A 14,097-nucleotide genomic window follows, 5' to 3' on the forward strand; every position below is an offset into this window, starting at 1 on the left:
TTATACCTGATGGCAAGCCCAAATCTTATGAACTCTAGCAGTCCTCTAGAAGTAAACAGTGCTATATAAATGTATTCACACGCTGAAAAACGCTTGCAGGACTAGGGCCTAAATTAAGTAGATTCCACAAGCCTTAGTATTATCCAGATTGACAGATGATCTATTCAACTTTACATGGTTATGTTCCTTTTTCATTTTTATTATCATCCTGAATGGATTTGTATCGATGTGCATGACTGGAGACTCTGTGCTTTGTATGAATACACGCATTCATCCACAGGGGACAATAAGTCATCTTTCTCCCACTGCAGAAGTTTGTCAGGGAGCAGAGAGAGTCCCACCGAGCTTAGCCAGGCAGTCAAACACCACGAAAAACAAATAGAAAACAATAGAAGCAAACAGTTTCTGAAGTACTCGTAAACTAGGCCTTTCTGTATGAGCTGCTTGTTAAACAGTTACAAACAACAAGTAAATTTATAAGATTCAGAAACTTCATTTTTATATTTGAGATAAAATACAAGAGAGGGCTGAGCAGACCAGCAAATCCAAGCAGTGCTAGTCACCACTTTCTCAAAAGCCGAACTAGCTCAATAATTGTTATTGTGCCTTCTTACAGCAGAGTTGTAGATAAAGCCCTAATTGCCCAACCGGTGAGACAGCAAACACCATCTGCTCACACAGTGGTATTTGAAAAAAAAAAACTTAAATAACACAGAAACAAAACATTGTCAGAAATTCTGGATGAGGGATAGCCACTTGCATAGATCAATTTGAAATGAAGTTATAGGAAGTGATATGAAAGTATGCTGTATAAGTAACGCATGCTTAGGCAGTCACTTTCTGCATGCTCACATAACAACTCCCATCGTAGCCACAGCCAGCAGGGACTGACACAGGGACTCTGCCAGGGCTACGAACACAAGATGCTGCCATCTGCAGAAAAGCACTAGATCTTTCCAGCTGGACCTCCAACATCCTCATATGGTCTCCAAAGGGAGCAGGGTGAGGAGGCTCCAGCAGGCAAGCACCAAAAGAAGAGCATTGCATCCAAGAGAAAGACTCTCCTCAGGCCTGCTGGGACTCCAGCCTAGCACCATGGGGCCTGAGGGCAGCAGTGCTGGGAAGATCACCCGGTGCTGATCTCAGAGAAGTGAGGAGGTGTGAGTTTCAACCATCACTCTGCCGCACTGACTTTTGCCTCACACGATGACAGTGCTGCGTGGATGAACTGTGCTGACATCAAACATGCTTTGCTGTGGGGTATCCTCCTCTTTGCTCTAATCTATTGCCTCACTGGGGATCTTCAGCAACAGCCGGTGTTCCCAGCACATCGCACCCAAGGTTACTGAATAACCCCACAAACGCTTCAGCTCCTCCCAGCTGCAGCCCAGTCCCTACCATGGCAAAGAGCAGGGCCACAAAGATGATCAAGGGACTGGAGCACCCCTCCTTTGAGGTGATGCTGAGAGCTGGGAATTTTTAGCCTAGACAAGTGCAGGTTCAGGGGGATCTTATCAATGTATATAAATACCTGAAGGGAGGGTGCAATGAAGACAGAACCAGGCTCTTTTCAGTGGTGTCCAGTGCCAGAACAAGACACAAAGGACACACACAGGAATTTCCCTCTGACCATGAGGACACACTTCTCAACTGTGCGGGAAGCTGAGCACCGGCACAGGTTGCCCAGAGAGATTGTGGGGTCTCCCTCCTTGGAGATCTTCCAAAACTGCCTGGACATGGTATTGGGCAGCCTGTGTGTGATGTCCTTGCTTGAGCTGGGGTTGGACCTCCAGAGGTCCCTGCCAACCTCAGCCAGCCTATGACCATTCCTGCTTCACCTCTACACTTGCAGCCAGGGCCTGGCAGCTGCTTCAGCCATTTCCCAGGGTTGGAGGAGCCCAGCAAAGACCCATGGACAGGGGAGGACAACCGACTCACTCAGGAGTTTTCCCATAGCCAAACTCTGGACAAGCCCATCTCTCACCCACCAACTGTCCCATGGCAGACTCAAACAAGGACCCATTTGGGGTAAGGGTTTTGTTCCCTCTAATATTTACCACGTCTGAGACTTGTTTTAAGCTTGGCATGGAAATTCAGAACATTGTTTTACCCAAGTTTTATCAAAATCTGCAAATTCCTGGGAAAAATAAACAGGAATTTTAAGTCAAGTTCGTTGCTAATAAATCTGAACGCAGCTCTGTCTAGTTTACCCCATTCTTGTAAACCCAGAACTTGACTCACTGTGGTATTATAATTTTAATCCATAATCATCAACTTTTTCTATTCATTCTGATGAGGATTTCTTGAGAGGATAAATGGATCTTTCAGACAAAAGAAACTGAAATAAAAAATTTTGTAAAAAGGTTAAGTGGCGCCTGATAGTCTACAATCTGTCAAGTTAAGCAAACAAGGGGGAAAAAAAGAAACCCTACCTTGTAAATATGGCAATTACAAGTCTAGTTTCTACATTCTGGAACCGCGCCAGGACCTAAGCGTGAAGGATTGAAAGGAAAATTTGTTGTAAATTCCTTCAAGTGAAAGTTTTTATCTAAAAGGCAAAGAATATCAGTTTTAGGAAGGTCATGAAGTCACAACACTTTTTTTTGAAGCCCAACTTGAAATGTCAATTTGACCTCTTTTTAAAAGCAGAGAGACACAGCTGCACTTGGAGCGCAAGCCTTACACTAGAAAAAGAATAGCAATGATTAACAAGATGTTTTGCACTGAACTTTGTGTAGACAGGCATGAAAAATATTATTTCAAAATTCCTAGCAGACATCATAATCTCAACAACTGAAAAAAAATGTTGTATATTCTCAGTTTAAAGGAAGAAAAAATAAAAAGCAAGAGAAACAGACCTTCCATACAGGCATAAAGTTGCAAGTTACACATGAGCTGTATCAAGAGATTTCACTTGAGCCTGGCTTTTTTCCTTTTCTTGTTAAGGGGACTTGCTGCGATGACAGGGAAACGTGGCAACTGGCAAACCTGTGCTTTGACTTTTCAAGTCCAAGCTGTCTGGGAGGGGTTGTAGAAAGGGTGAAACAGTGACTCAGAGACAGAGCCGACAAGTCCTGCAACTCCATCTCTGAGAAATCTTACAGAAGGGTAGTTTAAATTTGGGTAGGATTCAAAAACACGTGGGTATACAAACATATACCCACAAACGTACACATGTAAATGCACTCATACAAAGCTCAGCAAGTTCCATTGAAACCAGGAAGCCGGACTGGAAGATTCACTTTACATTGATCCCTTGCATTTTATTCATAAATTAAATAGACTGTGGGCGTTGTGACTAACTGGCAGACGGTAAATTGAGGCACTATGTGGTGTTGATAAACCATGAGGCAAACTGTTCCTTCTCCTGATTTTTAATTGGAGGTTAATTGAACTCTGGCACGCTCTGTTTTAAACAAGCTCTGGCACCAGAAACAAAAAGACTAAGAATAATTTCATTAATGCATTCCCACAGTCCATTACACATTCATCACTTACATTGCCCAGATATATTGTCAAAGGTGATGAACACACATGTATCAATAACAATATCCTGATGCTCTTCTCCATTCTCTATCGGGGTGCCTGATCCTCCTTTCCAAGGGAAGTAAAAGGATAGGAACATTCAAGAACATCTAAAATTTAACTCTCCAAAGCTTCCTGAACATCTGCAGCATAATACAAATGCCTTGATTCTGGCCCTCCATTTCTGCTCACCTGACACGTAATTGTATACAGATGTAAAAGCAGCTGTGAGTTTTATATAAAATAACTTGGCAACATTTGACAAGCGTGTCCTACATAGCACCACAAGGCCTTCTGTCAAATGCCTTGCCACTTTCTGTTATTCCCAGGCAGAAAGCTGGCAGAGCATCCACAAAAAGACCTTGCAAGAAAGAAGGGTCCTGGCAGAAAAGTGGTAGTAAATCTTAGCACAAAATCATGATGGCACCATAGGACATGTAGGTAGACTCAAACCAGCTGGCAGAGGTGCCACATTTCAGGAAGTATATGTCTGAGCATCTCCAAGATAGCCTGAGTTGTAGCATGGCTCAAGTAGAGAGGAGAAGCCAAAAATATCTCATGTGGGGTTTTCTGCAGACATTGAAAAATGGAGATTATTAGGTACTGCTGTGTTATTTTGTTATTTAATTTAGCAGATTATCTTTTATAACTACCTTGCTATGTTTATTACCCCCCCCCCCAAAAAAAATACAACACCCTTAATCAAATGTTGTACCCACTAATAAGTTACCTATTTAATATTTTTATACAGTTTCTTTTCCACAGAACAGGTCATGTTGAAATTGGTCTAATTAAAATACTTTCACTTATTTGCATGACTAATCAGTGTTTATCAGCAACATGGCACCTTACAACTTCAAAGCACTTTAACTGCATATAAAATGGGTTATCTGAAAACTTGCCCAAGAACGTATCTTGGAATCTGATGCACAAACTCAGGGAGCTATTGCTCCCTGAAATAACTGATGCCTTTCCATGTGCATCGCATCACAGTGAGGGTAATAGTCACAGGCCTGAAGAAGGATGCATGGTACTTATGGAAAAAAATGAATGGTCCACAGAGGAGTTGAAGACAGCATTCAGTGACACTGGAAAGCAGATGGCTCATTCCTTTGAGAGATAGATAAGACAGTCCATCCCATGTTTTTTGCTGAAGAGAGCTGTCGCACTCATGTGCAAATGAAGTCCCACATCTCTAAAATTGCTTGCAGGAGACTTGCCACCGTTCTTTCACTTCCTTCTCTTTGGAGCTTTTGACAGACTCGCATGCCAAAATATACAGGACATCTGGTGCTGCTTTCTGAAGACTCTGGCCATTGGTGTTTTGCACTGTACAGGGAATTCATTTCTCAGTATAACACCATTGCTGCATCTCCCCACACATCCTGCACCCCTGAGCCACCCGTTGGCTGATAGAACATGAAACTGATTGCTTCTCAGTTTGTTGGAACAAGGAACTTATCCTACACCGAAACAAGCTACTTCCATAAGTGCTGAGCTATCTCTGTAACTCTGCAAGTTTTCTTTTCAAAAAATTAAGGATTAAAATAGCAATGGGAAAAAAGGCATTTCAATTCTATCAAAGAAAGTGATGAAAAGAACAGATCTATAAAATCTAAAAACAAACAAAAAATAAAATATAAAATAATAAAGAAAAAAAATATCAATATGCTCTTACTTGAAGAATAGAGTCATCTATAATACTTACATTTTGTTTAGGGTGTGGAGGGGAAAACAGTCTTTCAAATTAAATGGCTTTTTTTTTTTTTTTTCCAATTGATTTACAGGTGCCTTGACTGAAAGAACAGTGGCAATTACAGAAAATGACAATTTTATTCTAGAAAACTGCAAAACTGCAAAAGTATTAATTGTATATGCAACTGTTTCCTGTCCTTTTTTCTTGTTGGTGCCACTGAACTAAATCTTCAAATACATTTTCTCCTTTGCCTCACACTCCTTTAACCCTCAAAACTTCACTACAGTTATAGTGATCTGAATTGCACGTGGTGGCTTTTACCTAGAACTTCTATCCAGAATGACCTGAAAGTTTTTGCTGAACTGTACCGGGATCCAATTACACAGAGCCAACTCATATCTCTGCAAATTCATAAGGCTGGAAAGAGACATCAAGAGATCATTAAGTCCGTCCCTCCCATCAGGATCAATTAGGCTTGGCTATTCCTAACAGAGGGCTGTCTAACCTGTTCTTAAAGACAAGTAAGGGAGATGCCACAGCTTCCTTCAGCTCTCTAAACCAGTGCTTAACTCTCCTGGTAGGCAGATTTTTCTACTAGCACTTTGCTCCGTGCTGTAATTTAAGCCTATTGCCTCTTGTCCTATAAAAAATTGTCTTGTCATTTTTATTTATTTACAGAAATCCTCATCATATTTGTTCTTATGATATCAAATCATTCGCCCCTTTTTAAGACTATGCAACAGCCAGGAAGATCTCTGAGCAAAGCATCTCTGCATTGCTTTTTCCATTCCAAACCAAGACATTTACTTCTGCCCTTTAGGCCTTTTGAATTGTATTATTATTATTTAGTACCATAATGCCTAGAAGGCAATTAAATCATGGAGCCGGTGTGCTCTGGACATTACATCTTTAAGGTATTGCTTGCTACAAAAGGCATGTGATCTAAATAAGGAACACAGTGTAAGAAAGGGATAGAGCATTTTAAAAAAAATAGCTTGCTTGTCAATGTCAACAAAATATCCCACGAAAACTAGATGTATCCTATCAGTTGGAAAGCTAAAGCTGCTTTATGAGTAGGATGGAGGGTGTCTGTAAACTACTGTCCCCCCCCTACCTTCCCCAAACCAATACAATTATCTGTGTTTTTATCTCATTAATAACGTATGAATATTTCTCATTAGTTTCTTCTATATTAAACAACCATTCACTACCCTTGAGCTTAGATAGTAAACATTTACAAGGCAGTATTAAGTTTATAGCATGGTCAGCACAAGGCAGAGGTCAAGCTTCCAATTCCTGGCTGGTGGCCGAGAAGCTCCAAATCTCCTGACTTTGAGAGGGGAGCATGAGACACTAAAATCTATCCAGTCCAAAGCATCCCCAGCCCTAGTACAACTCCCATGGCCTCCCCAGGAAGCACTGCTTGAAACATAACCTGCACTAAGCAAATCGTGCCTGAAAAAAATGTATAAAAACTTATTACTTTAAAAACAAAAACACTTTACAAGTTAGTTGTAACATACAATGCCTCTTCAATTCTCTGAATACAGTTTTAACTTACCACAAGTCTAGAGATCGCTCAGGAAAATCATAAAGTTTGCATGTATGAATGAAAAGGGCTCCCCCCACCCCAGAGACTCCTTCCCCTCTTCCTTTTCTTACCGCCCCCCCAGCCGCCCCATGAATACAGGAAGAGAGATCACCAGCTGCCTGCTGAAGAAAAACAACCACCGAATAGTGTGCATCATTCAGATGACTTGGATGATTCAGTTTTTCCATGTGAACTTTGCTGAAGATGCACACAAACGGTGCCTTGTGCACTTCTGAATCAAGCACGTAATTAATAGTCCAAGTACATATCAACAGAACTTCTATTTGAAGAGCTTTTTGTCTGAAACGCAGCAGTCTGTTACCTTACAACGCAGTTCCAGTTCTCAAGCCTATTAATAGATCCACCTGTGCCTATACACTCCACTATTTCCAGCCTTTAAACATCCATTTAATATTGTTCTCAAAAGTTGCGTTGAACAGGGCAGTGAAAAGAGGATCTAGTGGCAAGCTCATCATTTTGAAAGCCACCTGATGTGATGTGCATTGGTTTTAGAGTGGGAGGGCTGGGAAGGAACAGAAAAGCCAGATGTTGCAAGCACCCCACTCTCCCAGATATCACGGCACAATAAGCAGCTGCTTGCTCTCAAGTGTTCCACTGGGTTACTTGCAGCTACGTTTTGAAAGTTCAAGATGTTCTCATTGTCTAGTAACTTGTAGAATTATATTTAAAAATTCCAGACAGTGGGCTAAGAGCAAAGGAACACACAAACGCAAAGTGCACACACGTTTACTTAGTGTATTTTTGTTTTAACAATGCCCAAAGATGAAGAAATAGTGCCTGTTTTTACTTCTCTAATTTCCTTTTCTCATTTGTTCAAAAAAGTTCACTTGATTCCTCTTCATCAACAAGATCCTATTTTTATTTCACCCCTGCAGCCATAAGTCAAGAGCCAAACAGATTAAAAGCAAAACCATTAAACCAAACAGATTTGACACTAAAAGTAAAAAGAAGAATCAGACCTAATGCTGCCTTGGAAAGAAGCTCCTGACAGACCAGCCCTATTAATTTACCAGGAGAAACACTTATTTATCCTAGAGAACAAAAGCAGCATGAGCATGTTGAACACAACACTCTGCCTTCCACAGGGGCATAAGCGTGACAATGCAGGAACAGCCCCGGGGGCTCTGCAGGGGCAGCCAACCGAAGCCATCTAGGGGAGCACGCAATTGCTGCTGAGTGCACCCATGAGTGCATGTGCAGCTCCCATGACACCACACTTCAGCCAAGGGAGAAGGTGGCAACATATTGAATGGACTGGTCATCGCTGGAAGTAGCTCAAGACCTAGAAGAAAATAGCAGAAATAGTACTTGGCCTGGTGCTTTCATCAGCAAAAGGAAGCCTTTCAGGTCACCTCACATGTCCCTATCCATCAGGGCACCACGTGGGATTCTGTCTTAGGGATGCAGGGTAGGTAAGAGTACCAGAAAGCCACCAGGGAACCATGCTGAGGTAGCATCTCTTCTCTCACCAATGCCTTGTAACCTTCACCTTTTTTAATTTTCTTCATAACTGATTTTCACTTCATTTTAGGATGTTACATTAACGTGTGTGCAACCTGAAGAGCTCGTGTCAAACTAGTCAGGCTGGTGCCACTCTCATTTTGCAGCTCCTGCCCCAAGTCAACACTGCTAGACGCACCCACCCTCCCCCAAAAATCTCTGTTCTCACCCAGCTACATGAGCAGCAAGCACTGTGTGAGACCAGAGGGTGCCCAAAATTTTGAAAACGTGTCAAATATTTCATTGGAAACTTGATGAGAAATTCACAGTCACAGGAACGAACTCGGGGAGATTTCACACGTCAGTCACAAGAGCTGCTTTGGGATTTCTGAACTACAGAATTCTGATAACTTTTTTTCCCCCCTGCCATTTCTTGGTAGTAATAGGAGTACTTTTTCATCATGTCTTCCCATCATACTCCCTCCTTTGGTCAACCACTAGGGAAATAAGCCATGTTGTTGAAACTTGAGCCTCTTCCACATCCTACTAGAGAATTCCCCACATGCAGACCATATCCATCAAAAGCACGACAGCAAACTTCAGTAAGAAGCAATTCAAGTGTTTTTCTTGTGGCTGGAAATGAGTACCCCTGGCGTCTGCCTCATTTTGCAATGTCTCACTTATCCAACCCCAGCTTCTGTGCCTTCAATAAAGACCTTTCTGCCTTTTCTTAAAACCTTTTATAGGACCCATCTTATCACACCTATCTCCCCTCTCTTACTGCTAGCAGGGTGTGAGGCCCACCTTGTTGCCAGCTCACAAAACAGCAGCACCAGGGCAGGAAGGAAATCCCCTACTTGACCACAGGGCAGCAGGAAGCTCTCAGAGCAGATGCTGCTAGTAAAAAAGTCAAACCCATTCCTTAAAAAGCCACAGAGCTGTTTCACAGAGCAGCCCGTGCATGCCAGGAAAGAGAGCACCACTGAGCTCACCAGTGGCCTTCCGCTTCAAGGGTTAATGCCCAGCCACACTCTGGCAGCATCCCAGGCAAGCATTCCCCACTGGGAAATAATTAGATGGGCTTGATCCTAAATGTTTGTGCTTCCTGTTTCTTCTGCAGCCGAAAGCTTTCTAGATTTGTATTTTGGGAGCTGAGCCAGGTCCATTGCTCAGCTACGGAGCAGCAGAAGGAGAGAGGGACTGCTGCTGTAGCTGGTAGGCTCCTACTTGCCTTTTCTTCTCTCTTTGCTGCCAAGTAAATTAACAGGCAGCAGGGGAGGAACAGGCTGGAAAAGGGAGGGGGCCTGTGGGGCAGGTCCACACCCATCTTCCCAACAGGACCTGAAAATCCAGGGTTAAGAAACTCAGAGCTAGGAGAAAAAGCAGGCCTTTCTTACCATCCAGAAATAAGAGAGCTGTGTGCTTGCAGTTCAAGGGCCAACTACTGCTTGGGGTGGTCTAAGCAGCTTCAAAGCAAAGCCGAAGCTGGCAGCTAAGTAAGCAGAGAAAAATTCTTAGATGAATCAATAGCTTGCAGGCAGAGCTATTTTTACTGGAGAGCTTGGACAATGAAACAAGCTAGATCATGCTATAAATATTAAAAGTTTTATAGCTGTTTGTTTGTGTGATAAATTCCTGGAAAGTCCCTTGGCTTTAAGTTAGGGAGGAGAGGGCAAACAGGAAGATAGAAGGGAAACAATAAATTTTGGAGATCTGTTATCATTCTCAGTTACACCACCTCCCACCAAAACTCAAATGGTGAAGATCCATGCCAGAATATTTCAAAACTTCTGCAGCTTCAATGGGACATTCAGGGGGTTTGGGACAGTCTCAGCTAGAGCCATGTTACGCCCAGGACTGTGTTCAAGTTCTGTGGAGGGACATTTAAAACCCTGCAATTGCTCTGCAAGAATCTACCACATCCAAACCACTGGCCATTCAATAAAAACAAATAGTCATCCAAGACGCAGCCACTAATGTTTGGTTGATCATCTTCAGCAAGGCAAAGAGCCTTGGTTTCATTATTACTCATTATTCATGAAGTTATTATCCGTAACAGAGAAAAAGGGCTTTCTTTGAGGTTGCTTTTTTCCCTGTTTACACATAAAGCTTTACGCCCCACTTGCGACTATTATTAACTTTCATTGGAAACATGTGAGGATTTCTTTTTAGAAATATTTGCACTGGAAACAGCTAATGGGAGATAGATGAGGGAAACATGTTAATAAGTAGCACTGAGAAGCACGCAGTTACTTGGAAAAGCCATTAAATGCACATATCAATTTAGACTATGGCATTTTCTGTCTCTTAGTAAATATTTCCCAAACAAAAAAGCCTCTAAGGGCAGGTCACAAGGGCCTGAGGCTCATTACCTGCAAGGGCACTGCCACAGTAGCTCCAAAGGCATTAGGCTAAGCTCCAGTGGTAAGCGTGGCCTGCGGCTGCCTTGGGCCCTCTTTGGGTTTGATCTGCAGGCTGGGCCCAGACGTTCCCCCTCTGACCCATCCATCCTGAGGAAGGGCTAGGCTTACAACAGGAAAAATAAGCAAAATGGGTTATTTGCTTGTTACAGTGGCACTGTGCATTGAAGCTGATCATCTCCCCTTCCTTGGCGGCTGCCTAGCTGCCATCATGCCTGGGAAGCTCCCATCCTCACCGGAGGCTGAGGAGCGAGGAGGAATTTTAGTCATAAACCAACCTCGGGGATTTTCCCTGAAAATCAGCACTGAACCTCATTTCTCCTGTTGTTAGTTCTTCCAATTCCAACCCCAGTTTAACAAAACATGTAAGCGTCTATAAGATATCTTTGCCCTCTCCCAAAACAATATGTTAGATTAATTCCACTTAAGGAGGAAAGTCAGTGGCTTACATTATCCTGAGCAATGACTGAGGTGGCCACACAAGGAGGTTTAAGAAATATTTACATCCATTCCACATTGTGCTAAAACAAACACATCTCTCCCACCAGCAGGAACTGGAGGACACCCAAGGGTCTCATTTTTTCTTTCACAGAATATGTTATTCTCATTTTTCTTCCTACTGGCAAAGCACATGCAACAGACAACTCCTGTCTGTTTCATATTTAGTATGTATAAAACAAACAACTCTTTAACTGATATCGGCCTGGCAATATGGTTTTCAGATTTGACTTCATACTTCTGGACTGAGTCCAGAGAAACCCAAACTAGCTAATCTTTTGGACCACTACGCGAGGCCCAGCAAAAAGTGACACAAAGCTGCTAGCAGTCACTATCACAGAAGAAGAAAAAACTGTTGGCTACACATTTCCAAGGGACCTGGGCCCGCATTGTGTAGGTAAGAGGATAGACAAGGGTTACTATTTTAAACTAAAACAGCAGCAGCGTAGGCAGCAGAATTGGGGAACATTATATTTTGACAGTGGCTCTTGACTGCTTATGTCATGCATTTTACAGCTCGAGCGCTGTGCATAGCTATATATATCTATGCTGAGTGACTGCCCTTGTTTCATACTCCACCACCACACAAACGTAGCAGTAGAAACACATGGGCATGGAGCACTTGTGTGGGTTGTTTTCTCTGTGGAGCTCTGCCATGCTGCTGACAGGGTGTTTGACAAGAACACGGACCTACGCATTCAGCTTAGCCTTGCTCCTTTCTTCATTCTCTAAACCTAGTCTTTGTAGACTGCTCTTTCTACATTTTAATTCAAGGCTCTCTTAAGAGTTCCTGTCCTTTATAAAACCTTATTGCCCACAAGATGTTTATCTTAAAAGTATGTAAGTTAAAGTAAGTTAAAAGTATGTTTATGTGATGACCCAAAACATAGGAACAGGCGCTCCATATGCACAGCAAGTGCAAAGGAAAATTCAATCTAAAGAAAAGAAAGAAGTCACATTATTCTCAGTTGTACAGCAGGACAAAATCAGTTTACTCCAAAGGATCCAGTACTGCCTTCCATTTGGGCATAAGCCTTTTCAAGTCATGCTCTGAGATGATGCACAAGGACTTACGGTGGAAGATGGGGGGGGATATACTTGGCAAACTGCATAAATCACAAGCGCAGGGAGCAAGGCCAGCACCCACCCTCTTGCATGACATACATCAATCCTGTGCTTGCAAAGACAACTCTGCGTACAAGTTTTGCTGCCCAGATGACGCATAAGAAACTCAGAAAAATCGATGAATACTGAAAAACTCCTGAGAAAGTAAATCCTACAGAAAAGTTTAAGCTGGATTTATCAAGGTCTGAGTTACAGTCTGACGAGAAGTTTAAATTGGTCTATTCAGGATGTGACTGCATGTACAGAGCAGTTTGTGAAGACTACCTGCTGTCAACCTGTGGTAAAATAGGAAATAAGATTTAGACAAATTATTTTCATAAAATGAAAATTCTTTGCCCTCTCCTTTGATAAAGCTAATCAACTTCACCATCTGTTTCCTAGCTTGGAAAAGTTTTAGATTTTTTTCTTCTTTCAGCTCAATGTACACCCTTTCTTCTTTCAGCTCAATGTACAATGTAGTATTCATTTTTATATTTTATTTCCTCTCGCACATCAGTATCTAGAATAATATTTTCTTGCAATGTTTACATATGGAACACCCAGGATATTGGCTTGCAAGTACTCTGCAGGCTAAAGTAGAAGCCCACACAATATTTTTGAGGTGTACATTCCCAAAACATCACTATACATATATGCAAAAGTACCAATTAGTCATTTTCATTTCTGTGTCCTTTATGATCTTTTCCAACAAATCATGTCATTTGGCCACCAAGCTATAGCACTCAGACTAGAGTACTGTGGGGTACTGTACCATGGCAGGATATCTGCATACTTATGTTGTGCTCATTAGGGAAGTCAATCTAGGCACAGTTTTTTTGTTGTTGGTGGTGGTTTTTTTTAATATAACAGATGCATGTGCCTTCGATACCAAGAGACAAGCCAAGTTTCTGCACAGTAACAGTTCTTAACTTGTTGCCTACATTTTCCTGAGATTAAGCCAGCAATTATTCTTAGCTCTTTGTCTTTTATTTTTCCCCTCCAAAACGACAGTGCACCCTCTATATTCACTATACAGAGTAAGAAGTTAAGTGATTGCCATCTTTCAAGTTTAATCTCTTGGACAAAGAAAGTGCACTAGTCTTTTGGATTTGAGAGTTTTCACTTATTTCACCTTACTTTTAAGTTAACATGGTACAAAGAGGGAGAGCAGAGCAGGTGGGTAGAAAAAATTTCACAAACAGAACAGATTTCACCTTCTCCACACAGTATCTAAACAAAAAAGAAATTATTTGAAAAAGTTGAATTTTTAACATTTCTCAATACACTAGATCTTCTAATAGGAACCACTACTATAAAGAAGAAAAATAATCACACTCAGGAACATTATGACAATCACTGCCATGGGTCTTTGCAGCTTTTTAAACAATTCTCTCAACCAACAGCAGCACTTCTATATGGTAATGGTAAATGATCTGTGCCATGTTGTTACATGAACATCAGCTTCTCACTATTTCATGTTGTGCACAAAAATAGAGAAGACTGGGTATTTTAATCTTTATTCTTGGCTATGGAAGACAGATCACATAGGAAAGTGAACCATCTGAAGTAGAGCACTTTTCATAGAATACTAAAAACTTGCTCTTAAATATCTGCTTTTTACTAGTTCCTTGTTTTTTACTTCGTCTTCCTACACTGGTACTTGTATTCTCCCTCCCATTTGGTAGTAAGGGTCTTCAATGTCTCTTTGAAACAAAACACAGGACTTGATTAGCTAACACTACACATCTGAAGCGGCTTATTCAACAGTTTGAATTATCATCCAGTGGCAACAGCACACTTGT

General features: G+C 41.7%; 1 protein-coding gene and 1 long non-coding RNA gene across 2 annotated transcripts in view; one reads left to right on the forward strand and one right to left on the reverse strand.

Moving 5' to 3' along the window:
- Nucleotides 1-6,865, reverse strand: part of IPCEF1 (interaction protein for cytohesin exchange factors 1) — an 82,912-nt gene extending 76,047 nt beyond the window's left edge. Inside the window, exon 1 of the mRNA XM_035320513.1 lies at nucleotides 6,783-6,865. The gene's annotated coding sequence lies outside the window, so the exon portion shown is untranslated. The remainder of the gene's footprint in view (nucleotides 1-6,782) is intronic.
- On the forward strand, nucleotides 1,405-7,820 carry LOC118163646. Its single transcript, XR_004749151.1, has 3 exons — nucleotides 1,405-1,456; nucleotides 1,853-2,028; nucleotides 7,709-7,820. It is a non-coding gene; the product is annotated as an uncharacterized LOC118163646 (long non-coding RNA).
- Nucleotides 7,821-14,097: the final 6,277 nt, after the last annotated feature.

This window comes from Oxyura jamaicensis, chromosome 3, assembly GCF_011077185.1.
Source record: "Oxyura jamaicensis isolate SHBP4307 breed ruddy duck chromosome 3, BPBGC_Ojam_1.0, whole genome shotgun sequence".
Lineage (NCBI taxonomy): Eukaryota > Metazoa > Chordata > Aves > Anseriformes > Anatidae > Oxyura > Oxyura jamaicensis.